General features: G+C 43.1%; 1 protein-coding gene across 2 annotated transcripts in view; it reads right to left on the bottom strand.

The window, feature by feature from the left end:
- The window catches only part of GLI2 (GLI family zinc finger 2), a 186,230-nt gene that overhangs the window by 149,943 nt on the left and 9,656 nt on the right, over positions 1 to 26,631 (bottom strand). Inside the window, exon 1 of one of the 2 annotated variants that reach the window (XM_079310959.1) lies at positions 17,012 to 17,046. The exons of the other annotated variant lie outside the window; for it this stretch is intronic. The gene's annotated coding sequence lies outside the window, so the exon portion shown is untranslated. Of the gene's footprint in view, positions 1 to 17,011; positions 17,047 to 26,631 lie in introns of those variants that run through there. 2 annotated transcript variants of the gene reach the window in all.

Genomic DNA, 26,631 nt, shown 5'->3' with positions numbered 1-26,631 from the left:
TCTGCACAGTGTCTCAGAGTTTGGCACTTCCTTGAGCTTCCTGCCACTCACCTACACATCTGAACTCAAAACACCAGCCTCTAACCCATTCATTTTCATTTACAGCACATTCCTTTACATTGGCTCTAATGAGTACAAAGCTGATTTCACAGCCATTCAGAATGTGGGAACAAAGCACATTTTCCTAGCTTGTCACTTTTTTCCTGTCACTTTGCTTTACATCCTTTGATGGCATGCTCTTTTGTTTTGCCTCAGCCATTGTCTCCTCTTTCAAAGCCTATCAAAGCCTACCACACTATGCTTTCAATCTCATTGGCTTCAGGAAGACTTCAGCAAATGCATAAGCACTTGCTTCCATCAGGGCCTTAAATATGTGTTCTTTGAGTGGGTTTGGCCATACAGACCAGAGATATCTGCCCACTCCCACTCTCATTCATAACTAGTTTTCATCACTGAAACTAACTTGGGCTGCCTTCTGTTTCATTACAGGTCTCCAAGATAAGGATCAGATCCCCTCAGAAAATCAGGGACCAGTGAACACACCTTTTCTGTTTTTAGGTTCCACAGTTAGCTCTACTTTTCCTCCTGTAAGGGAGGAAAACTCATTTATAACTCATTTATCATAACTCACTTGTCCCTCACAAAAAGGATTATACTTCTTATATCCCCTTGCTCTCTGCATAACACACAGTGTCAGGGAATCTTGACATTCAAAATTATACACTAGAAATCCTGAGAAACCTCTTCAAGGATGCATTTTAATTGCTGTCATAATCTAGCACTTGACTGAAAAGCTTTTTCTCTACTTAAGAAATTAAACATCTATTTTTTCCCATCTCTACAGCCATCCTTTTGAGTCCAAACTTTCACAGAACTGAAGGCACAGGAGTGGGGGACTTGTCACCAGCTACAGATGACCACACAATTTCTTGCTTCTAAACCATATCCATAACTACCCAACATTTGGTACCACCTTGTCCTCTTGGGCATTTCCCAGGCTTTCATTATTTTAAGTGAGACAGCTCAACATAATTTCTGTCTTGGCGACAGTATTTTCATTGCAAACTCAGCAGTTCACAGGTTCATTGCTAATAAATGTTATAACTGCTTATAAATATATATATATATATATATATATATATATATATATATAAACAAGCATATATAAATATGCTTATAAATGTTATTTTAAAAAAATAGAGAAAATGCATCTTTTGAAAATAAAAACTGTTGGACATCCCCAATAATTGGTGGCATACTGAGCAAACAGTAGATGTCTTCCCTTAGCACTGCTGCAACCAAAGATTGTTCTTTATTTAGAGAATATGTTCAGGCAGATGCCTTCAGAGAAACAGACCTGGAGCACGTGCTGGGGTGGCTTTCATTGCTGCAGCCCACTGAGATCTTTATAACACAAGACTGGGAGCTGTGAACATTCCTTAATGTTTAGTCCTTCCCTTCTGCTGATCAATATTGATACAACACAGCCCCAAAGCCACATGGCTGCTGCCTGGCCCTTTGGCTGGGACCTGGACACTCACACTGTGTCCAGCAGAAAACTCACAGCTTTTCCCAAACCTGGAGAGGCCTTTAGGGTTCCAGCCCCCACAGCCACCCAAGGGCACTGGCACCAAAGGCTGCCTGAGACCGTGAGAATCGGCAGCCAAAGGAACGGACCATCCGCAACCCCAAAATTACACAGTGTGCAAGACCTCAAAGCAAACAGCATTGTGTGCAAACAACTTCAGGGAAAGCACACATGGGAACAGATCTATTTGTTAGAGGAATAAATGATTCCTGCCTGTCCAGGTGCAATGCAGCAGACCTGGGCTCCCAGACAAGCCCACCTGGAAGGAACACACTGTTGTCCCACCCCACTGTGCTACACAGACCTGTGCCTCTGCCAAAAATTGTGGCTGTATTACCAATAAGCACAAAAAATAATTAACTGCACTACCTTCTTAGGAAGAGTGTAGTGAACTACAGCCTACTGAGAAATGTGATAAAACAGAGGTGTAAAAAGGTTCCATTTTTGAAAAGTTCTACTATGCGCTCTCCTGGCTTACCTACCCCTGGCACAGTGCAACACTGCACAAGAAACCAGATACCAAAAGAGCACTAAATATTGCCCAGTGTCTTTTGCTATTGTTAAAGTTGAGGGGAAAATAAACTGAAGTGACAATGAAAAGCTTTTGTAATGCAATTTTGCTGCTGGGACAGTACATGAGAACAGAGATGACCAGACAGCTTTTCATTCAAATTCATCTTAATACAGAGGTAAATGGTTTTGGATTTTTTTCTTTTTTGCTATATAATCACTAGAAAATTAAGCAAAATAACTTCAACAAAACACTGAAATTTATGTAATAATTATGAGAGTCCCAAATGTCCAACAGAAGTTTCCTTACATACACTTTAACATATTTAATTAAATTTCCTTTAGCTGAGTCATTACAAATGTCCAGTTGATCAGCCCTCTATATCCACACCACCTTAACCTCCTCTGATCACAACAGCACACAGTACAATTGCTTTTCATGCAATCCTTGGAAAACCTCCTGGAATGGGGTTGCATCATCCAACTCATTCTGCTCTGCAACATCAGTACTAATCCCCAACATCCTTAATAAATGCAAACACCCACTTTCCCAGAGCCCTGCTCCCAGAGTAGCTTACTTTGCTAGTGACCAGAAAGGTGTGAAGATTTCTAAGAGTTACTCAAGGCTAATAGAGAAAATATGCACACCCAGGTACTTGCAGTCACTTTTCACATCTAGTTTATACTTTTACTGTTCTTGGGTCCTTCAAGAGATCCAAGTCTTGCCCATCCTGCCCTCCCACATTTATTTCTCTGACCCAGAAAATCTGCTGCAGCTTCCAGCTTAAACTTTCACCCTAGACAGGACCCTCACTGAGAAAAGAAAAAAAGGCTCTCCAATTCTTCAGTCATTCCTAAAGTTTCCTGATCTGCCAGTAAAACCTCAGGGCTGATGCATCTCACCTTCAATATCCAGCTCCTTTGTTCTGCAGAGGGAACATCATGGCCATACATCCCCACAGGAGAGGCTGGAAAAATTCTCCTCACAGCTGTCCTGAGAAATTTCTGCCTGTTTTGTGAATGTCTGAAGTTTGGAGATTGATGACGATGCACCTCTCTGCAAACACCAAAGCCATGCCATGATGCAGCACTGATGTATTCAAGCACAGTCAGAACCCCCAAACTGTCACAGCACTGCCTAAGGACTGTCACTCTGCAACAGACAAATGGTCCCACTCATCCAACACCCTGTCTGACAGCAACCAGTGATGGATTCCTCAGGCTAAAATACGAGAAGGTCATTTTCTCTGCCCACTATTAGAGAAAGGTAGCAGAGGGCAAGGACTTTTGCAAGCTGGGGCAGGAAATGATCTCTTTGTGCTATGTCAGGTGAAGTGAGAAACTGGGGAGGGATTTCTGCAGAAGGTGTGAGCTTGCTCATTAGTAATCAGAAAGTGCTTAGAGATCGTCAGATCAGAGATAATACAGAAGCACACATTATTACCATTACGGCCTCTCTAGATTTGAATACTGCAACCAGAAACACTATTACCTTATTGTAGAAATACCTCAATCTTTCCTGAAACTTGCAGAGCTACATGCTATTTTAATAAATGCAACATAAACATATTTCCACTTCTGAAGTTTATCACAATTGCCTTACAGGAGATTAACACCATAAAGCACTTTCACAGCTGATGTGTCTTTAAAAAAACTCCCAGAGTTAAACTTGTATAAATAATGCAAGTGACAAGGAATATAATTATTAAATGTTGTCATTTTGGAAGAAAATTAATTAGCGATAGCTGTAGCTGTCTTGTGTCTATTTAAGCAGTGTGCATCTCAATTAAAATTTAATTGCAACAGATTCAGTCACAGCAGGGAAAAGTGATGGAAATGAAAAGCAGTCTGATCCTATACTGCTGTCTACAAGAGAAAGCATAGTAGAAACTGTGGGGGAAGGGGAGGAGAGAGGCATGAAGGTAAGAAAGCAAACCCACAGAGCTGTGCTCTGCACAGCCAGGATGCCCAACTCCAGTGGGTGCTGTTTGTTTCCAAAGCAGGTGACTGGTATTGGACACCAGCACCAACAGCAGCAAAAACAGCTGCTGCTGGAAGGGTTTCCCATCACAGCAGATGAGCTCACATACCTGCTGTGGCACGAGACATGGCATCATTCTCCACACCACTGTGCCCTTTCCTTTCACCTCCTCCTCCAGGTCAGCCTGGAAAACCTCTAAAGCAGGACTGAGAGGGGCCTTCCTTAGGGAAGAACCAGAAAGATCTTGAAGACAAAGCCCTTCTGATGCTCTAAGTCACTAATGGTACAAAGATTTGGTTGGAGGAAAAATAGTGCCTTTCACATGACTTGGAGAAGCAGCCAGGGTCCTGTATGGATCTGGATTTTCCTATCAGAGTGACCCAGGTAATGCCTTCATTCACTTCTGGAGGATTCTGGATGTCCATGACAAGATGCTTTAAAGAAATTATACAGTCAAATAAGATACGTGGCCCATCTGTGCACATACAAAATATTGCAAAGTATCCCTAAAATTCCAGCAGCCAATTCTCTACACTGTTTTGAAAATACTGTCCTATGTCTTAACCAAAGCACTGAAACAGCTTTTCCTTCAACATTCATTTCTCAAGATTCAAGTTATCTACAACCACCCGCTTACTTAAATGAGTGATTTCCATCTCAGAGAAAAGTGAGTATTGCTGTAGGTGTGTAGGATGCAAATCATATTGAAGCATGGAGAAAAAAAAAAAAAAAAAAAAAAAGTGCAGAGTCCTGAGTTCATTTGTGACAAGTAAATAAAATGGGAACTAAAAATTAGATGCTCTGGTCTTAAAACTTCAGCTATTTATAAAATACTTGCTGAGTGTAACATCACTGAACTACATAAATATTCTTGAAATACTTCTGTTAGGACTTATTCAGCTTCCAAATGAGAAAAATATATTTCCTCCAAATTCCCAGGGCACATTCTCAGTCAACCTGAAAACCAAGTTATATTGTTTCTGACATCATAATTACAATGTAAATTTACAGCACCTGATCATTGTGTTGATGATGCTGAAGTCATAAGAGAATCAAACTCATTCTCCTACTAGTATGCAACTCTGCCCAGTCATAAAAATCATTGCTTTCTGCTATCAAAAGTAGGGATAGCAAACTGAAATGGTATGTTGCTGTTAGTATAGAGATAGATAGTGATGAAAACACAGTCCTAATAACAATACTGTCACAGTCTTATAATGCTACAAAGGTATAGTTATGATATAGCCCTAGTGAAATTAAGATTTAATTGAAATTTGGTAATCCTAATCTCATTTTATCTTAAATACAGTCTAACTGCAGTTTCATTATTAAAGTCCTAGGATAAAACAGAAAATAAGCATGTATACATGAGCTAATGTTGCAGTTATAACTCTAACAAAGCCAAACCTTTTCTGGTTGTGGCAAATGACATAAGACTTCCTAGAGAGTTCAGGCTGGGTGTTCAGGAAGGTTTTCTGCAGGAAGACCATGCAGTGCTGGACCAGGTCACACACAGCAGGCTGAGGCACCTCTTTCCAAAGAGGTTTGCAAGACTCCCCTGGACAAGCCATGACCAATTTAACCCAGTGCTGGTGGCAGGCTCCACTGGGGCTGGAGGCTGGGGGACAAAGAGCTTTCTGCCACCTGAAATTTCTGGCATTCTGTGATCCTGCAGAACTGGGAATGAGAAATCTCAATGCTTTGGAAGATCACTAGATAGCTAAGGTTTAATTGCTGCTGCTGCTTGAAATGTTCAGCATCAGCCAGTCTGAGTGCCTTCTTCACAGGTCAGACTCAGCAAACTACAGGGAAGCTGCCACACTCACCACTGGGCTAAAACCAATCCCAGCTACACGTGAAGTAATGTGAGAGAGCCTCCATCAAAGATGTAACTGATGATGAACAAGCTGAAACATGACTTTAAATATTACTTCCTTCTTTAAAAACAAACAAAAATACAGCCCCCAAACTTTTCACTGAAGAAATATTTAACTTTCAAACAAGATGATCAGCAACTTCTTTCCTTCTGCAAAACATTTTAAATTGGGGGGAAGGGGAGAGAAAAAAACTCCTCAGCCTAATTTACAAAAGTCTGCAATATTTTTGTTAAGGTTATCAGATGTCTTCTATCTCAGCATAACTAAAGGCCAAAGAAAAGACAGGCTGTTCACTGGCACGTATGCTGATCTCACAGATCCAATGCAGAAAGCACATGCCTGTGTGTACAGCACTCATATATATAGTTTATGTGTAAGTTTCCCAAATGTTTTCAAATACACAGAATAACATGGTGTAATTTTTTTAAAACTCTTCTCACTTTTCTGCATATTAATATCTAATTACATGCACGTTTTCCTCTGCTTTTGTCTGCTGCTAAGTGGGACTTGAGGCAATTCTTTTTTCAAACACTTTTCAGCTCACCATAAAGCTAAACTCATATAACTTCAGATCCTGAATCCGACTGCTGAGCATACCTTTCATCACATCACATTATTTGGTCTTCATTTAGCTGTCACAAAACCATTTCCTCTCGTCTACAGATTAATTACAGCCTGGTGAGGTTTCAGCACAAATACCTTTGCCCATTGGAGCCTCTGCAAAGACACAGTGATTCATGCAGTATCTATGCCTCTGGAAGGGAAAATAAAGCTGAGGCAGGACATGCAAGCTGCGAGTGGATCCGATATCAAAAGAGCTGGAGCCCCCAGTGAACACCCAGCCATACAACACAAATGAGTTTCTGCACGACTTGTGCAAGAGCCACAGCTGAGCACGAACCGCCACTTCAGTTGGGCGCTAAGCTGGTTTAGCTGCACCATTCATTCACCCAGGACTGAAGATGACAAGGCAGGAAGTGTCACTCAGTCACAAATTATATGTGACACAAAAAAGCCACAGGTGTGGTTTGAGAGACGATGCGTGCAGCCGCCGCAGCCCCGGATTCCAGCTAATTGCCGTGAGTAACTATGGAAAATGGACAGTGGGAAACTCCGCAGAAATGCGGAGCAAAGCAGTCCAAGAACACTTTCCCACTTGTTCAAAGCAGCCAGATACACCCTTTGAACATGTGTCAACTGTATCTGATGACGACCATGTCAGTGTATTAGGTCTGGATGGTTAGATACAAAGGGCTGGATTCTCTGCAGTGCCAGAGCCGTGCTGGCAGCGAGCTGGATGCTGCTGCTGCTGCCTGTGGTTCACAGGCAGGGCTCTGCTCCTGCTGCTCGGCTCTCCCCAGCACACACCCATGTGGTCTGGCAGCACAGCAGCACCCCAGCCATCACCCTGCTCCTGGGAGCTCCTCTGCTGGCCTGCCATGGATGGAGGGGCTTGCCTGAACCACAGCCACTCTTTTTGTCACTTTCTTCTTTGGGGCACGCTGAAAAGCTCCTGTCCTTTTAAATGGATTGGAAAAAGGGAAATAAATTCAAGGATTTTTACATATTAAGTGCTCAGACACATATGCTACATAAACCAGAGCTTTTAATACCTGAAATGAGACAGAGTAGATCCTGACTGCTGATCGGATCTGGACCAACTTTGTGTGGTATTGACAAAGTCACCTCTCTGCCATGAAATCCTGGCAAAACCTTCCCCACAGAATTCTCCTGCCAACTTCTTCCATTGCGCAAGTGGAGCTGTTTTACCAGCTGCTATGGGTGTGCATGAGGCCACTTGTGTGGCCTGTTTGGGAAATAAGAGCTAAGCAAGGGATTATGGCTCCAGTTGAACTCATCCTTGCAATCACTGACAGCTAAATATATCAATGGAGCTGATATTTGCTCACTTTTTCTCTTCAAGAGCGAAATACACTTATTTTGTTGGTAGGTCAGCTCAGCCTCTATTCGTACCTCTCCTAGTTGCTGATCTCTCTGTAACAGCCCTCAAAATTAATGCATTTTTTGAATTTTGAACTGAATTTTCCCTTACTTCACATTCTAACATACCCAGCTGTTTTTCAGATCCCCTGAAAAATATTGCATCCATCTGATCAGTCATATAGAGCACAGAGATCTCAAGACCAATGTCTGCTGCTTTCTCAGTGATATTCAGTACAGTTTTTTATCTTTTAGGGGAGAAGAGCTTTGTTCTTTGGTGTCAACTCATTCCCTGCCTCCAAGAGAGGTCCATGTGCTGCATGAGAACGCTGTGGCTCTCAGGCAGGTACCCAGCGAGCTCCACCCAGCCACCAGGGATAATCCCAGCAGTATTCTGGCCTCAAAACCACACAGAACAGCTAGTCCTTTCCAGTATGATATCCCTGCCAACAATAATCAACTGGTGTTTTGGAGAAATCACCAAATGAGAGAGATTTTTTTTTTTTTTTGGTCTGGCTTTAAATGGTACTAAATATCTCCAGTCCTCTTTGGTAACAAAGGACACAAAGAAAGAAGGTGGGGGAAAAAAGTCCCACTTTTTTAGTTGTTTTTTTCTGATTTTGGAAAGGTTCCTGGATCAAAGCTCAAAAAGCTGCAAGTTTGTGGAAGGCACATTAGCAATGCTTAGTGAGGAAAAATTAGTGAACTGTGTAAGAAAGAGAATCAATCCAAGCCAGAGGATGTAATCCACAGGCAAACTTCAGGAAGAACAATTCAGCAGGAGGAAGTATGCTGAGAGCCTTCAGACAATTCAACAGGAGCCACCCCACACTCAAAGCCAAGGCAGGTCACAGTGTGAAAAAAGCACCAAGAAGAGGAGATATATTTTAATTCATTAGATTGTATTTTAATTCATTAGATTGTATTTTACAAGAAATGGAGTCTCTAGAGAAGCCATTATTCTCATATAGATGTACTCCGGTGAAACAGATGAAAAAATACCTAGACTCCCTGATGTGAGAGGTCAAACAATTACAATTTCCTTAATTTCATATCCAGTTGGGAAATTAAACAACAGAACTATGGAAGCCTTACACTTCATTTTGAGGAAAGTGGCAATTTAAATTAATTTTTTTAATGCTATAAGAATCGATGAGTGAGTAGAGGAGGGGGCTTTTCCCCAGTGACATTCCCCACCACCCTTTTTACACAATCTTGCTCATTCAATGGAAAAATAAATAAATAAAGCAGGGAACTCAAAGTCTTTCATAAAAGACTGATTCCTTCACAGACAAAGCACTAAGTGTTGCTTCTCATGAAAGTGTTTTATTTCATTAATAGTTTTCTCTGCACAACTCAACAAGCTTTGTCCACAAATGCTTCCTGAAGTTGGGAATATTATCCTCTGGAAAAAAGCAGTATTGTTTCCTCATGCTATAATACACAGGAACAACTTATAGGAATGAAAAAGGAAACAGACAGACAGGAGACCTGTGGTCCCCCTAGGCTTGGACTATGTCTCTCCTCAACAACCCCATAAGCTAAGTCATGGTTATGCTTTTCTAGATCTTACTAGAAAAAGGTTCAAGGCCTTTATTGGTAAAGAACTCACCCAATGTCCTGCCCTTTGACACAAAGCCTGGAGCAAGGTGGGTTCCCAAACACAGGATGGACATGGATGAGAGAGGCTGGGAGGATACACCAAGAAGCCTACACAGTTTCTGCTTCACAGCATTCCCACAGAACCTCTCAGCAGAAAGAGGCTGCAATTGGGAGTCACATACTGCTCTCTGTGCCACCCAGCACACGATAAGCACAAAACCTGGCAGCCAGACCACAAAAACTACATCCAGGAAGAGCATGGCATTAATAGGAAACAAGCTAATGACACAGGCTCAGGATACCTAACTACTGGACAAAACCAGAAAAACACAACAAAAAACAAACAAACAATTAAAAAAAAACCACATCAGCACTTGTACAGAGACAGTGAAAATAAACAGTCTGCTGGCCATTGGGGATGGAGATGAGAAAATGAACTGAAGACCTCTTCTAGTGTTTCACTAGAAGAAAAATATTAATTAGAAGGGCGGGTGGTTTTTTTGGCCAGAATTAACTCGTGAAAATCTGCAGGGTTCAATGGATACTGCTATCCTGAGGCTAAATAGATAATTTTTAAAAACTTTACACCTAAAACCAGCAAGCCAACAGAACTTAGATTACAGAGCTGCAAACTCTGGCACCCATGTGTGACTCTGCAGACATTAAAGATTTTCTAACTAAAGACAAGGCCATTTGCAAGACAGATGATTCCAGTTTACTGTCAAGCCCATTGGGAGACACGAGTGAAGCACAGCTAGAAGAGAGCAGAGAGCCTGACTTGTACTCAGGCTAGGCCAGGACAGTCTGTGTCCCAGGATGTTCCTGCAGACAGTAGGGAGAAAAGCAACCCAGACAGAAGCACTGAAAGCCAAAGTAATTTTTGTCTTGATGCTGTAGGCAACTGAAGAAAAGGCAGCTGTACCTACAGTTATGAGGACATAGAAATGCCCAGTGAGAAGAGGGTAAAACATCAGGCTGCCACTTGCAGGCTGCAAAACTCCTGGTGTACATCTGCTCAGACCAGCCTTTGGGGACCAGCTCTCCTCCTGGAGCTGTTCAGTGAGAGACTCAGCTCCAGCTACAGAATAATCCCAGTTACTGATAAGCAGGATCACACTGCAGAAGCACAACTATGCATGCATGACATAGAGTGAAACCACTGTATAACCAACTGATCAAAAAAATAAAGGAAGAAATCTAACAGACAGTATTAATTAGGCTGTGTAGTAGCTGAGATACAGGATTACCTCCACTGGCTTGGGAGGTCTATCAATGGATTTGTTTGCTGTACTCTCTTGCACAAATTATCTTCAAATTTATGCCTCACCAGCCACCAGAGACAGAGCCTGTTCCAGCATCCAAGGAGACAGCCTACACCAAAGCCAGCCTGGGATGCTGTGATCCCACTGTCCTGCCTGCCCCCATCTTCTCCCATGCTCACATTAATGTAGTCACAGTGTCAATCAGTTCAGGGAACTGATCCAGCCAAAAAACATGATCCTGGCAGGAATTAAAAAAAATTTTTAAAAAACCGTTTTCAGCATCTGAATGTGTGCAATGTATGACCACACAAGTACCAGACAGGTAAAGACGGAAACACCATTGGAACAGCTGGATCATCTTATGTTGCCTTTGACCAGCACCTTGCAGAGGAAAAATTCTAAATCCATTCTCTGACACGTAGCAGAGACTGGGGCATCTGGTGCAAGTGGAGGGGCCAGAAAAGTCCATGAATGTGGCTCCACAAGGCACCTTGGACAATTTTTCAGCCTCTTGAAGGCAGGCATTTGCCTGGGGGGATTGATGGTGTCCAGGCAGGGCATGTGGGCTCCAAGTCCTATCCTGGCAGCATTCCTGTGAATCTGCCACTGACCAAGAGCACTGCCCAAGTACAGCGAGTCTGAAAATCGTCTGCCTCCCAAGAGAGGCCACCAGGCAGCAGCTGGAGAACAGCAGAGCCAGGAGATGTGCAAAGCTCTAACTACTGTGCATTAACCTCTTCTCACAAGCTTTATTGTAACTATTTTTAAACCACTAATCTCTGGTTTTAATAAAATGTGCAAATGGATAGTGCCAGGGCCAGTCAGGCATTCCTCCACAGATGCTCCTTTAGGGACCTTCTCCCCCTTGGCACAACAGCTTCATTTCAGGCTACAGTGCTGAAGTTCCCAAGGAAACTTCTGCTCTTTGAAAACCACAATATTTAATTTTTTTTGTTTAAAATATAAAGCACCCTAATGCAAAATATTACAGCATCTGGCAGAGGCAGCTGAGGTTGTGGGTTGTTTTTACATCCCAATGATAGAAATCTACATCCCCTAAACACATCTCCAACACATCATGTCACACAAGCAGCAGAGTCTAATGACTAAACTGCTAAACAGCCACATCTTTCCTCAGCCACTTTAAACTCCCATCTCACTGCAACTACCATGATATATGGACATGATGGCCCTGCAGGCTGAGCCTCACCCTTTTTAACCCTGACCAGGCTCTGTATCAACAAATAAGTTTTACAGAGCTTTGTTTCTTCACCTGTGAAATGAGGAAATCTGTGCTTACTCGTCTTTGTTAATATTCTTTTGTTCATGTTTTGTAAATTATATTAGAGAACATTTATCCCACTGAGGAGCACTGTGCAAATTATTTTTAAAGTTCCTGCAAAGAACACTGCGTAGGATCCATAAAACAACACTGCTTTTATCTCTCTCTCTCTGCATGCTGCTCTATCTCCCGCCTTAGCATAACAAAGAAGACGATGTTTAGGGGCATCAAAACAGATTTTTCGAGGGTAAAAGAACAACAGCCGGTGGCTAAATAAATGTATGTGGAAGTAAATAATAAATAAATATATGTGGAAAAGGAGTAATCAAAGCAGAGGAGATAGACTGGTGATGTCTCAAGTAAATCTCCAAGTTTTCCAAACTAAACATTCTTGGAAACTGATATTCTCACTCTCCTAAATCATTGCTCCATGGCTGGAAATCCTGCTTCCAGAAAAACATTTGGTGCTGCTTTTTGTGCAGCGAGGAATGTAGAGAATAAAAATCCTGCAGCCCCATGTTTTTGTTGTGGTTTCTACAAAGCTGCACTGCTGGAAAACCTCAATGGAAAGTGCAGCTTTCTGTGGCTGGTGAGGAATTATTTTTTCCAGCGCACATGTAGGGGCTCTGCAGGCAGGGCTGGGGGCTCTGCAGGCAGGGCTGGGCTCCCCCGGAACACAGGCAGGGTGTGAATGCGGAGTCAGCCACTCACCCACGCGCCGCTCCATTTCCTGGATTTAGTGAGTGGTCTTTGTTGGAGCTGAAAGGCTGCAGCTGGGGTAGAGGATACAAGTTCACCAGGGGTTATTTAGCTCCAGACAGTCTTCATAAAAGCACAAGTAAGTCAGAGCAAACTTGCTTTTTTTTTTTTTTTTTACTTTTTTTTTTTTTTTTTTTTTTACTTTTTTTGCCTCCCCCAAGCAATGAACTTCTGAACTCTGCTATTGCAAGTCGAGATATGACAGGACAGTAGAGGACTGCTAATTTGCATTTCGCTGATCTGCACAGCCCATAACTCACAAACACACACAGAGCAAACACGTTTCTCCATACTTCTCAGAAAAGATTTAATAGTGAAGCGTATGGCTGAGGTCTCCTATTACTTATGCAGTTAAGTTTTCCAAAACACACAATACTTCTACTGTATCTGAAAACAACTAATACTTTTAAGTGCTCCATATGCATCAAGCCCGGGAAGAAAATACATTAGGTGATGTATTATCCTTTCTTTTTTATTATGGACCTTTGCTTCATCACTAATGAGTGGAACTAAATCGCTCTTACAGCTGTGAGCAAATTCACACGGGGCGAGTTTCATAAAAGGGAAAGCTCTAAAACAGAGAGTTCACTATAGCAGAAAGGGAGTAACTCAGACATTTCTGTTTTATTGATCACCTGCTTACAATGCTTGGGTACCACCATTAAGCTCCTATCCAAACAGTGACCTTCCAAAGCAGATTCCCCAACTGAACTCCAGCATTACTCCAAATCTTAATGGCACTATACAGTTTTATCAGCAATATGCTACACGTTGCATATATACCAAAACCTGTGTAAAAGAGGTCAGGAGCTCCTGTCACAAGAGATTTCCCACAGAAACCATCAAGTTGTCCACCCTGGAAATGTCTATGGCTGTGCATCAGTTAGGGGTAACTGTTTGTGGGGTGGGTCAGAACGCTGCTTCTTTCCTCAGCAGCTGTCTAAGAAGACACTCAAACTCCCCAGCTTCTGCTCCCAGGAAACCCCACCTCATGCTGCCTTCTGCACCTGGAAACCAGGATGCCTGTCCCAGGCTGCTGGCAGGAGCACAGAGCTTGTGAGAGCTCCATGAATCCAGGCTCTATATGAAGCTTAAGGGGGGCTTTAAGCTCTCCTTCCCTGGGAGTGGGGAGTTGGAGCAGACAGCTGTTCTCTTTCATTTCAAAGTAATCAACTAAAACCAGTTTTGGGGGGGGGTTTCCCTTTTTTTTTTTTTTGCTTCCAGAGCAAAAAAAGTATGGAATTTCCTCTCTGTGAGACCCTCTTAAGAGCTCTGTTGGAAAACTGACTGAATTTTCCCAAAATATTTCCCCCAAAAGCAGAAATGTCAGTTAGTTTTAATTATATGACAATTCATTTCTTGTCAGACAACCAAATTTCAGATCCATCTTATCCTTGGGCAAGTCCCTTTACAGCCTTTTTTTGCTCCCCTTAGTCAAACACACGAACTTCCAAAGACTGAAGAATCCTGCATGTGAACTGCCTGAAGAGAAGGTGGTGATTCATAACACAAGGGAAAATGTGTGATAAAGCAGAGGAGCTTATCCCAGCTGTTGAAAGGGATGTGTAGAAATCCTTGCAAGATTAAAATGCCAGGTTTCCATTTTCTCTGGATATTCAAAGTGAGATATGCAATCTTTGTGTCCTGCCAAACTCTAGCCCAACAGGAATATGTGCAGTTGTTTTGACAAACTGCAGCTTACTAGAGAAAACTTAATTTTCACATCATAAACTTTCCTTATGCTGGCTTCAGGCTTCATACTTGCAAAACCTCAGCTACAAAAATGTTATTCAAAACCAGGAAAGTTTAGGGACACCAGCACAATTCTGTGTCTGAACCACATCTCCAAAATCTAAAGCCTGGGTTCTGCAGCTCTCAATCATCCCAAGCAGCACTTAAGACATATGGTCTACCCAAGACCCATGTTGCTTTTCATTGCATATTACATATATATAATTAAACCCTTCTGGCACAACACAAACCAGAGTTTAAGATCCAGTTTGATCACTACCAGAAGTTCTCTTCTCCTCTCCCTACTCCCATACACACACAACAGCTATCAGAATTTATGGGTTTAAACCATAACAGAAGTAGATCAATTCAGGGGTCCAGCACTGGTTGGTTGATCATTATTTCCACTTCTATTTCCACATTCCTAAGGGAATTTTAGTCTAGTGTTAAGTCTCCAGTCTGCTAGCTTTGGAAGGCATTTGCAGACACAGCTGTGCTGTGTGTGGAGCACGTTAAGGCACCTTTGGGCTGGGGCTGGCCAGTCCAAGACAAGCCAGTACTGGGCTGCTCAACCTCTTCAGTGAGCTGCCAGGACACTGCTAAACCTTGTCACAGAGCTGCTGGAGCTGCAGCTCACCCCACAGCACACACCAGGGGAGCCCAGCCCCAGCACTGCCCTTTCCTCCCAGGACAGATGTGGAGGACACAGCTGAGTTACAGCCACTCAGCTTCCCACCTTGTCAGAGAAAAGTGACAAGAAATGATTCATCCAGAGTGGACGTACTGCAAAGACAGCTGATTTTGTGGACATGCTAATAAATCCTGGAAAATTTGTTCTGCATTAGAGTATAGGATCCTGAAATTCTGGCAGACCTTAAGCCACTTCTGCAGTGGGACAGAAGTGGGGACCATGAAGCAGTGGTCTAATTCCCAGCACAGGGAGCAAAGGCTCCCCATCCTCCAATGCTATTATCAGGTGTCCTGATACCCCTGACTGTCCATCTGTGACTCAGCTTCTTGACACAAACATCTGATATATAATATTCAAGAATTTCTTTAAAGCAATTTGAGACATATGGGAGAAAACGCTTGTATGGGTGTTGATGAAAAGAAAAAAACATCCCTTAGCCCTAGTCACTGCTAGATTTGTTGTGAAATGAGAATGCATAAGGGGAAAAACTTTCATCACCCATGGCTGGTACCATCTCCTCAGTTTTGTAAATTAATGTGCAAAGTAAGTGAATGAACTATGTAGCTGTAAGCATAAGCTAGTCCATCTGTAACCTATGGCAGCTAACAATAAATAAAATACTAAGTTTTGCCAAGGAAAATAACTGAAACTGTGATATAAAGCTTTTCTTGGGAAAACAGAATACAAAAGTCACTGAGAACCATGTTAGAACCCAATACATCAGAAAGCAACAACAAACTCTAACAAGTCAGAGCACTTCCTACTCTGAGAGGTAAATAAAATAAACTTCTGTTGACACAATGCACCTTATGACAGAATTACTGTTCCATTGCTTATTTATTCCTTTTTTAAACCCCATACTTGGCTTCCAACAGATCTTGCGGAGAGACATCTTATTTATACATAAACAAAAATAAGGTACTGGTAGCATATGCTGCATGTATAGAAGGCCTAAATCCACTCTTATGAAGTGCATAAACTCAAAATCAGAGGTAGCACACAGTTTTTACATGAAGTTACAAGGACACTGAACACATCAGCAGCACTTGGAGTCCTGAAGCCATTAGCTGAACACAGGGAATTTCTCCTATCAAAAGCTTACATCTGTGCAGACCAAACTAAAGAGCTTTCTTTGAAAGCTGGAAGGGATTTCACTGAGAGCTAAATGAACATTATAAACATTTACTCTTGGAGGCCGCAGTGCTGGGCTTGCAAGAGATAAAGGCAGGGCATTAGTATGGAGTAAAGAAGGATAGATGGAAAATGACAAAAGGCAGTAAAGAAACTGTTCAACTGTCCAGTAAAGTTAGCTAAGAACTTTCCAACCTTTAAATACTGCTGAAGGAAACTAACACTGTATTTTAAGTCAAAATAATCTGATTCCTTTGCCTGGCTTGCATGCACACACATTTATGTTTTCTCATATTGTAGAAGGAAAAGAAAGGTATGTTCCTTGCACTTGGGCTGACTCCTCCCTCAGTTCTGGCTTCTCCTCAAGTCCTGCCAGAAGGAGGGTTTGGGTGCTGATCTGTCCTTTTCAGGGGCAGTCAGTGACACATTTGTTTCACAGCAGGGGGAGAGCAGCAAAGGCCATGCCACATCTGAAACTCCTCTGCAGTTACTAAGGGGAAATGTAATGAGATAAACTACTGCTTTATTAATCAAACATCCACAGCAAATTAATCCTTCCACTGCACAAGCTGGCTCAAGATTTTTCATTGCCCTCAACAGATAAGGAGGGAGGGCAGCCTTTTCCTTTCTTATACTGATAAAAAAAGTTTGCTTACTGTGCCTTACAGTCTGCCATGCTGCACAGGCTGGCTCTTGCAAGCCAGGGCTTCAGGGAGCTGAATTCCTGCTGCTCCTGCTGGAACCTCACAGCTCCCACCCATCTCCCTGCCCCTTCAGCTGCAGGCTATCAGCTCAGACCAATGAAGCTGGGAATACTCCAAATGCTCCAGATTGTAATTCAGCCCTGCTGTGAAGTAAAAACTGGCCTGGACTGCTATGATGACCTCAAAATTAGCTGTAGTTTATTCGAGGTACCCTTTCCCCACAAACACTTCCCTCAGTTGCTCCAGGTTTGGCTTTGCAAAGATGTCTTTCACTAGCAAGGTTCAGAGAAGTTTGCAGCAACAATTAAAAGAGACTTGACCAGGTTTATGCTGTCCTCTTGAGGAGTGCCTGCCTGGAAGGTCTGCCTTGTAAATAGGCTGGGCCTAAGTCTACTAATAGAGGTGCAAAGTATCATCAATCAACCTCCAAGAAAAAAAAAAACTCCAATGATGTCTCCTGCAAATGCTATTACAGACCCCCAGCTGCATAATTAAATTCCTTTTTAAAGTGGCCTCAGAAATAAGGCAGGGAGGATAACTGATACTCCCGCAATGAAACCAAACAATTTTTAAAAAATAATTCTGGAGTCATACTGACATAAATGATTTATTTCTGCTGGATGGAAACCACTTAGATTAAGGTGGCAAACTTGAGGTAGCTTAGTGGTTATGCTGCTCTCCTGAGACGATGGGGCCTGAGCACACATCCACTCTTGGTCTGGATGTGAAAAGTGGTTCAAAGCAAAGCTCTCCCCTCCAGGAGTGTACTCTCACCACAGCCCTCAGTAATGGGAATCCAATGAAGACACAATTGTTTTGACATTTCCCCACATACAAAATTGCCCATGAAAATCATCCACCAAATTAATCCAGTTCGGAGGAGACCAAAACTGCATTTTTCAGCAAGAAAAATATTCATCCCCATGCAGAGGAGAATGAAACCCTTCAGCGGTTCATTCTTCCCACAGACTGAGAGAGGATATAATTCAGAAATCTCCCTGAAGCATATGGACACAGACCTCTTCAGGGACAGCACAGGCAATACAAAACACATTTAAGAATGATTATGAAAGACACTTTCAGCTCGTCTCATTTATGCTCCAAGAATGCAAGTGCTTCAAAGTTTTCTGTCCTCCCTCTCTTCAACAAAATAGCCAAGTTGCCAGTATGTGCTAAGTGCCACAGCTGCATTTGTTTCTCTATTTACATGGATCTGCCATCTTCCCCATGCTACCATTTTAGTTAACTCAAACTTGATTTACACAGCTACTTTACCTAATTTTCTAATTTAGCCCTTGTAGACTAGGAAAAGTAAAAGGCATTCAAGAGTCACTATTAAGCATAAAGAGTAGAGAAATGAACCTTTCCTCATTTACTGTGGAGGACTTTAAAATGACAGACAATGCAGTGTGTTCTGCCAGTAGGAAAGTGATCCTCTGACCTTAGTTTGCATTTCAAGTGAAGTGAAAAGTGGAAGAAGAAATGGAAGTTTCTAAAGAAAATGTTAAGGTACAGTACTGTAGATTTAAAAAAGATCATAGACCATGTGCATCAATGGGATCTTGTTTGTCCTGATTTCTTTGCAGCAAAGTGGGAGATTTCTTGGTGCAGAGCTGCAGAATAACTTTGATATATATTCCATATTCCATAAGTGAAGTAACCCCCAAAAGGTAACACTACAGCACTTGGATGGGAGAAGTGTGGGAGATGAAAGAAGGTCCTGACCAAAGAGCAGACAGTACTGACCTGGCCAAGCCTGCCATGCCAGCAGGGCATGGGCTGAGCTGGGGCTCAAGAGGCTGCTCACCCCCTGCCCTCACCTCCAGCAGCACCACACCAGGAGCTGCTATGGCACAGCCAGACATGGTGCATGTGCAGAGAGGCACAGCAGCTTTGGTGTATGGTCTACATGCCACTGCACCAAACACATAAAACACACAAGGCATGGTTTGAAACTGTCCTTAATAAAGACTCTGGAAAACTCTGGCTTCTTCAGCAAACAGGGTTGTACCCTAAACAGTGAGCAACAGGACTACTGCTGGAAAAGCAGCCCATGGCTTAATACATCACACTGTCAAAAAGCTTCTCCCATTATTCAACTGAAATTTGCCTTCTCTTAAATTTCATCCCATTACTTCTAGTTACACCCCATTGTACCATTCTACATAATTCTTCATAGCCTTGGTGTTTACACCCTTCAGATATTTGTAGATTTATATCTCAACCACCCCATTTGTCATCCTTTAGCCAAGTTATCTATATTCAGCTCTTTCGGTCTTCTCTTGTAAGTCAATCCCTCAAGCTCTCTTGTTACTTCTTTTTTTCTCCTGAACTCTCTCCAATTTGTCAATCTCTATTGTAATGGAGTGAAGCAGACCTGAATGCATTAACTTTCTGCAGTTACCAGTGCTGTGTCCTCAGTCCCATCTAATGCCTCAGTGCAGGACAAGCAACCAAACCCTTTGGGGGGGTGGGGAGCTTTTTAGGCAAGATCTTTGTGCTCAGTTATTAATTCTGGAGGACCTAGATAACCCCATAGATGTTGCATGCTGGATGCCCTCTCCTCTGGATTTTTTCCCCCAGATAATATAGATATTCTTCCTACTTGAATCCCATTTTGAAGTGCTGTGCTGCTCCTTGCATGGTCTACACAAGTCACCTTCACCTTCAGTCTGCCCACCACAGTGCTTCCACACTCAAGGGTTTATTTCTCCATCCAGGATGCCATGATGGAGAACTCCTTCACTATAATTTCCAACAGTTTATCAGGTGCCATCACAGAGCAATCTTATGATTTTCCGATTCCACCACAGACTTCCAATTCAAGATGAAATGAGACACCAAACCTACGCAGTGACTGGCAGTACAAACCTCTGTGCTAAACCAAATGTTCTGCCTTCTACAACAGCCCAGATGATCACAGAAAACACAGTGCCCTGCAGGACCCCAGTGCAAAATGAAGCATAAACAGATGACATTCCTCCAACATGTGCATCTCCATAAAGCCAGCGTTGTTCCTCCCTGTCCTGTGAACACATCCTGCTGCACAGCCCCTTCAACAGAACTGTCTGGACAAATCAGAGGAAGACAGCTGAAAACAGCTGACAGGGGTGAAAACCACAACTAAACGGGTTCCCAGTTGTGCAAGCACAAACCTCACAGCAGGACAAAGGCCCTGGAGAATAACCCTGGGAAGCAGAACTTGTGGCTGGGGAGGTACTCAAGTCCCCTCTGGTGACAAGGGCAGGCCTCTCAAAAGGAAATGAGCATAAACAGATGACTTCAAAATGAAGAGCTGCCTTTCAGCTTTCCTGGCTACTGCTGGGCTACCTGGAAGGAGACTGAGTGCTTTTCTAGACTGTGCTCTGATCTGTGTGAACATCCCCAGTTTGAGGAGATATCCCATAAATCTACAGTTCAGGCTTACAGCAGATGGGCACTCACTTCTCTTCAACACATTCACTCTGTCTCATATTAGCACCATGTCTTCACCACTTGACTTTTGAAAAGCTACTTTGCATACCTATTAATAATAGTCATTTTCCTCCCTAATTGTAACTTTCATGTAACATCTAAAATCATCAGGTCACAGTGCTGCAGAAAACCATCTAGTAAGAACTTAAACACACTCTATTATAGGCGTGAATGATTCATTCTGCTTTCAAGATTACATATACACTCAAGTTATTATAAAGCTTAGCTTTGTACAAACAACAACAAAGCAAAAGTCTTCGAAAACTGTGGAGGACAGTGAGGTCCTGGAGTCGTGTCAGAGACGCATTCAAAGCCAGGTGGGACTGATCAGCTCCAGTTCAAGGCCTCTCTCCCCACAGCAGAAAGCATGGTGGGGAAGGACAAAAGCTGACCCCTCAGGGAACAGCTATAAAAAGCATCCAAAAAACACACAGCAAGCTCTGGCAAGAAGTTTGCATTTGCCATCACTTAAATTAACAGCAAAGGAATCCCCAGGAGGGAGGAAATTTGGACTCTGTCCAGCGTGCAAGTGTGCTGTGTGAGGAGCTGTGGGGGGAAGAAAGAGCCACAAACAAGCACTGTGGATTCAGAGGAAACCAACACAAACTGCCAGCAACTCAGAACCCTTATGAAGGGCAGGAGCTTGGCGTGGCTGCATCGATGGGTATCAGGAGAGAAGTTTATTGCAGGTGAGCTCAAACAGAATTGCCACTGTCAGCTTTCCCTGAGCTGTCTTTAGAAAACAGAAACTTTCACATTTTTAAAAACCCCAAAAAGTTATCTTAAAGTATCTCAAGAGTTTATGAAAAAAAGAAAGAAGCAAAAATACCACAGCTGGCAACATAGCTAACACTGGGAACAGTTCCCTTGCTATCTCACACGTTGAGTTATCAATCCCAACACCACATGCAGGTCATGCTGACTTCCAGAAGACTCAAATCCCAGTCAGCACTTTTAGCTTAAGACACAAAGGCTAGCTGCTCCACTCTTCCATAATGGCCTAAAGAGTTATGATGTACTCTGGATTAAGTCCTTCTAAAACACCTAAACACATGGGGTTTTTTACCCCACAAAAGTCATTATTAAGTTAAGAAGTAATTCGGCAGTGAACATTTAACTTAAGCTAGTAAATCAAATAACATCTTTCTAAAAGCAGTAAAGTGTTCAGAACTTAATCCTTTTAATTCACTGTTTATCCCCTTGGCACCTAGGCTATTTTTATTCTAGTCACTTTTACCATAATAAAAAGTTAATAAAAGAGCGCAAGTAGTCAGACAAGTTGCAGAGCTAATGAAGACTGGTTTCCTGCAGGGTTGGTGTCTTACATCCCATCCCTTCTTTCCCCCACAGCATTTTCCCAGCTGCCACCAGGTTATCTGTGCATCTGTCTCCTTGGGGACTCCTTCAGGCCCTTAACTACTCGTGAGCCAAGTGGCTGCTTGGCAGCTAAATGTGGTTTTGTACAAGGTCTAGCAGAGCAGAGAGCTGATAACTTCACATTTCAGCCTCCTCTTCTATTGGGGTATTGGCTCTTCTGGTAAAGAGCAATGAATTTAAGGCAAAGATCTTCCTTATAAAAATAGACAGTGAAAGTTCCATGAACTTCCTACATAGTAAAGCAATAGTTTTTATACAATAATCCACACAGGCATTGTTACCAACTCGAACTGTAATACATGCATGTCCCACAGATGTCCTGAAAGTAAGGTGATCTTGGCAGGCCAGAGGAAGGGCTCCCCCAGATAAGGAAAGGGCAGGGAAAGCATTGCTTTCTGGGAAGCCCCATGGGAAACAATCAAACTTACAACCAGTTCTTTCATAAATCAAGGGGATCAGGTTCAGGTAGCTTCTCATGTGCCACCATGACAGTGTTACAAAGGAAAGGTCTGTCCCAACCATGCAAATCCCAAGCATGGTGGACATTTCCAGCTAACTGCAATTACCTTGAAAAGTCCCTGCCTACTTACATGCAGACAAAGCCCAGGGAAGCACAGTGTGTTTCACTGGCTGTGGAAGGCTGCAGGGTAAGTCACCATTCTGTTCCAGCACAGCCTCTGGATGTTTCAAGGCACAGCTCCAGATCTAACACATTAGTACAAACAGGTCACAGGGGTCCATGTGAGAGGGAGCTGGTAACACAAGGCAGGAAGCACCTCCTGGTCACACCTTTCTCACAAAGCAGTCATCACTCCCTAGCTCTTGGCCATGAACCTGGGATACAAAGAGCAGCCATGTGCCCTTGGGGAGGGGGCCAGAGCTGCAACAGTTCCTGGTATTTCTAAAGGGCTGAGCTCTGGATCCTGAGGAGCTGGTGGATGAAGTGGCTAAGCCACCATCCACCATATTTGAGAAGCTGTGGCACTCTGGCAATGTTCCCACTGACTTTAAGAGGGGAAACATAAGAGCCATTTTTCCTCCCCACAGATATAGGCTATACACAGTTCACTCTGCCTTAGGCTGGTGATCCCAGCACAGGCACTTGCTGTGTCCCTGCAATATTTCTACCACTACAACACAGCTGGGTTGCTGAGTCCAGCTGAGCACTGCAGTTCCCCAGGAAACACGAGGGACTGGTGAGGGAGGAGGTCCCAGTAAAGCAGGAGTTATGTCAAATTGATCTGTCAGAGACGGCCTGGTGGAAACCCTGCACTCACGTGGGATGGTGCCAGGTTTCTTTCTGAATACAGTACACCTCATCATTCAAGCATCACACTCATAATTATACCTAAATGTGAAACACAAACTTTCTATTAATGCTTTCATAGAAAACCAATAAATCTTTCATTTTTACTGCAAAGAGAATTACAAGCCCAACACACTCAAGCCACAGGCTGGGATCCAGCCTTTCAACATAGGTTCAAATCTAAGCTTTTGTGTACAATATGTGAGCGCACTTATTCAGTCCCAGTATGACCAGTCCGCTTGCAAACTGCACCTTATCTCATAGGCTGGTGGAAATATCACCTACAATTACAAAGTTCAGCTGGATGCAGGTGCTTGCATAAATCTCATTTGTGGCAGTTAAAAAAAAAAAAAAGAAAAAGAAAAATAGAAGGAATACAAATGAAGTATGATGAATTTTCAACTAGCACATGTAGGTGTGATGCATATATGATCCCTTGCACCATCTGCTCTGGTCTTCCAGACCCTGTCCTTTATCCTAACACTGCTCCCCAGCAGTTTCTTGTTTATCAGAGATGTGATCTGAAGTTCTGCCACTGGACGAACTCCACGCTTTTTTCTGCAGAAACCCAAGCAGTGGCTTTCCTGAGTATCCATTTTTTCTCTTGGTACGGTGAACTTAATAGAGATGTCGAGCACAAGTGCTGGCTGCTTCCTAGCCCTGCTGAAATTGGGAGCAGACCTCCTGCAAGGAGGCAGCCCCAGGGAGCAGCTGTAATGCAAAGCAGCCTTTACAGCTCACGAGAGCCACAGCGCCAGGCTGCTGCTGCCAGCTTTTCTGCCACGCTCACCCTGGCACGGCACATCAGGAGGAGGAGCGGCATCCCGTGGCCACACTGCCGGAATGACAGCCAGGTACCCCAGGGGTGGCTGCACTCCGACCTCCCATGGAAGCACAGGCTGGCCACAAGTGGGAAAGCTCCCCTGCTGCAGGTTGGGGGGACGGGCAAAACAACATTTCAGATGCAAATGCCCTGGGAGCCACGCTCGCCACTGACAGAACCCAAGAGATCTCGACTAATTTCCCTTTTTGCTTTCAGTTTACTTCTTGCTACCTCACAGTAAACCGCTTAACCTCGTAGGCAATAAAGTGAGATGCCAGCATGTTCAGCTCATACTACTCACACTATGCTCTAATCCAGTTTGCATGTCCAGTCCTGTCATTAGCTGGAGGAAACATTTATCCAAGACAGTAGAAAAGGAGTAAAAAATTGTTTCTGGAAATGCAATTATTCTCATGGCAAACTGTGGAGGTTTGTTATCTAGACCCACAGCCGAGTTAAACTGAAACATATTATATTTCATGAAAAAAAGTTTTAACCATATGTTTAGTCATTTGTGAGCTCTTGATCCTAACGCACAACATAAGCTGCAATATCAGTGTCAAAAGTGCCTGATTTAAAGCATAAGAGGCAGAGTTACATGAAGTCAAGTTAAAATCACTTCTGCAACTTTGCTGGCAGAGACCTTCACGTGGAGTGACAGGTACAGAGGAACACATCACGGGGTCTGCACTGGACAGGGGGAAGAGGAAAGTTTTTTTCATTAAAAGTTTTTCTGTGAGACTGGCTAGGGGGAAGATGATATAGCTGGGGGGGAAGACTGAGACAGCTAAAGAATAACACATGGTATGCTTTCAAAACATACAGCAACATGTGACATTCGTCTGCAAGTCTGGCGCTGAGGAGCCTGTGGTCTGGCAGCAGGGAGAATTTCTGCTTTTTATTTCTTAAATCATCGCAGGCATTTGAACTAAACCTCCCACCTAATAGTCGGAGGGGAAGAACATAAAATCAGATTTTACGTACTGTACTTTCAGTCAGCCATTTTCTCAGCGGATTTTTATCCTCCAACTCAATTCCCACATCATTAAACTGATGCTGTCTCTTTAAAACACAACGTGGTGCCGTGCCAAAGCCTGCAATAAGAATCACTGGCACCAAAACAGTCAAAGCACACAGCTTAATTCTCTACTTAATAAGACAATTAAAGAAGAGTATTTGGATACAGCAGTCTGCAAGTACCAACACAGAGCACTGATGTCTCCAAAGGCATGTTGATCTGAAGGCTTTATCAGAAAGCATCTGTCACAACCAGATGCCATCAACACCTGAGAAAAGTGTGAAATAAAGTGGGTTAATGTAGCTGTGATACACACAAAGGCTAGCACTGCCCAAGTCCCTATTTGTGAGCATTTAAGAGGGTACAGGGTAAAGTACCTAGATGTAAAATTGCTCATAGATTAAAATAAATTAAAATATATGTATACAGCTACCTCTGTTAAAAATACAGTCTTGAGGAAATTACTCAAATTACAATGGAATTAGGAGTGCTGCATATTTTGAGTATTCACTGCCATAATCATAGAAAGGCTTAGAGCAATGCTGTTTTTAAATACAGCTTTTAAATGCTTTGACAGATGCATTAGTACACATGCATGAATTGGGGGTACAGAGACTAACAAAGGCACCAGTGATTGCTCATATGGAGTCTCTTGACCGTATCTGCCTCTAAGTTTCCAATCAAATAATTCTCAGATGTCATCTCCTAGCAGGCTTCATCCTGCAGAGCTGAACTGAAGCTAGAGAGAAAGATAACAGCAGCGATATATGAACTAATTAGTCATTTGATTAGCTGGCAAGAAGACAAGGTCCTGCAGTTCTGTGACCTAAAAATGCCACTGATGACCTTAAAACTCCATCTCAAGGATGTCTGGAAATCTGTAACCTCCAGGGAGAGAGAGAGAGAAATGGGTGATGCCTAAACTGCATTAGCTCACATGAGATGTTGAAACAGCACAGACATTAAGCTGAGGATAGGTGTGACATTTGAAGCAATCAGCCAGCAAAAGAGCACCTGCAGCACTGCACTCTGTTTGAACTGCTGCACCAAGGATTCCCAGTCCAGCCTACATGGGAGGTTTGTGGGATGAGTGGTTTAGCACACCCAGAAAGCACACCAGGACCACAGACCTCATCCTAGCAACCCAACAACACATGGCAAGAGAGGAAAAAATAAACCAGATCAAAACCCCTCAACTGCTCCCCCTTCATTTAGAGCAGGGCTAGCACCACACCAGGAGAAAGGAGTGACTGAGGAAAGGAGGCAGAACTCACTCTGAAGAAGACATTCTGAGTGGTTTCCCTCTTCACTTCCCCTGCAGGGTCCTACACTTCACTGGAGATGTGATTCTGGTAAACCCCATGAATGCACTAGCTATTCCACATGCAATAACAGGAGGAGGGAATGGGGATGTGTCAGGAGCTCCCCTTAAGCTGGAAAGCTGCATCTTCAACAGCAAAGGAGGAAGACACCAAAATAACCAGGTTAGGATTAGGGGTCCCAAGTTGCTTTGTGTCCTCTTCTTCCAGCCTGACAGCTGGAGCATGTCATCACCTGACGGCACCCAATGCACT

Source organism: Erithacus rubecula (assembly GCF_903797595.1).
Source record: "Erithacus rubecula genome assembly, chromosome: 8".
NCBI classification, from domain to species: domain Eukaryota; kingdom Metazoa; phylum Chordata; class Aves; order Passeriformes; family Muscicapidae; genus Erithacus; species Erithacus rubecula.
The sequence above is the reverse complement of the archived record's forward strand: the minus strand, read 5'-3'. Positions and strand labels throughout refer to the sequence as shown.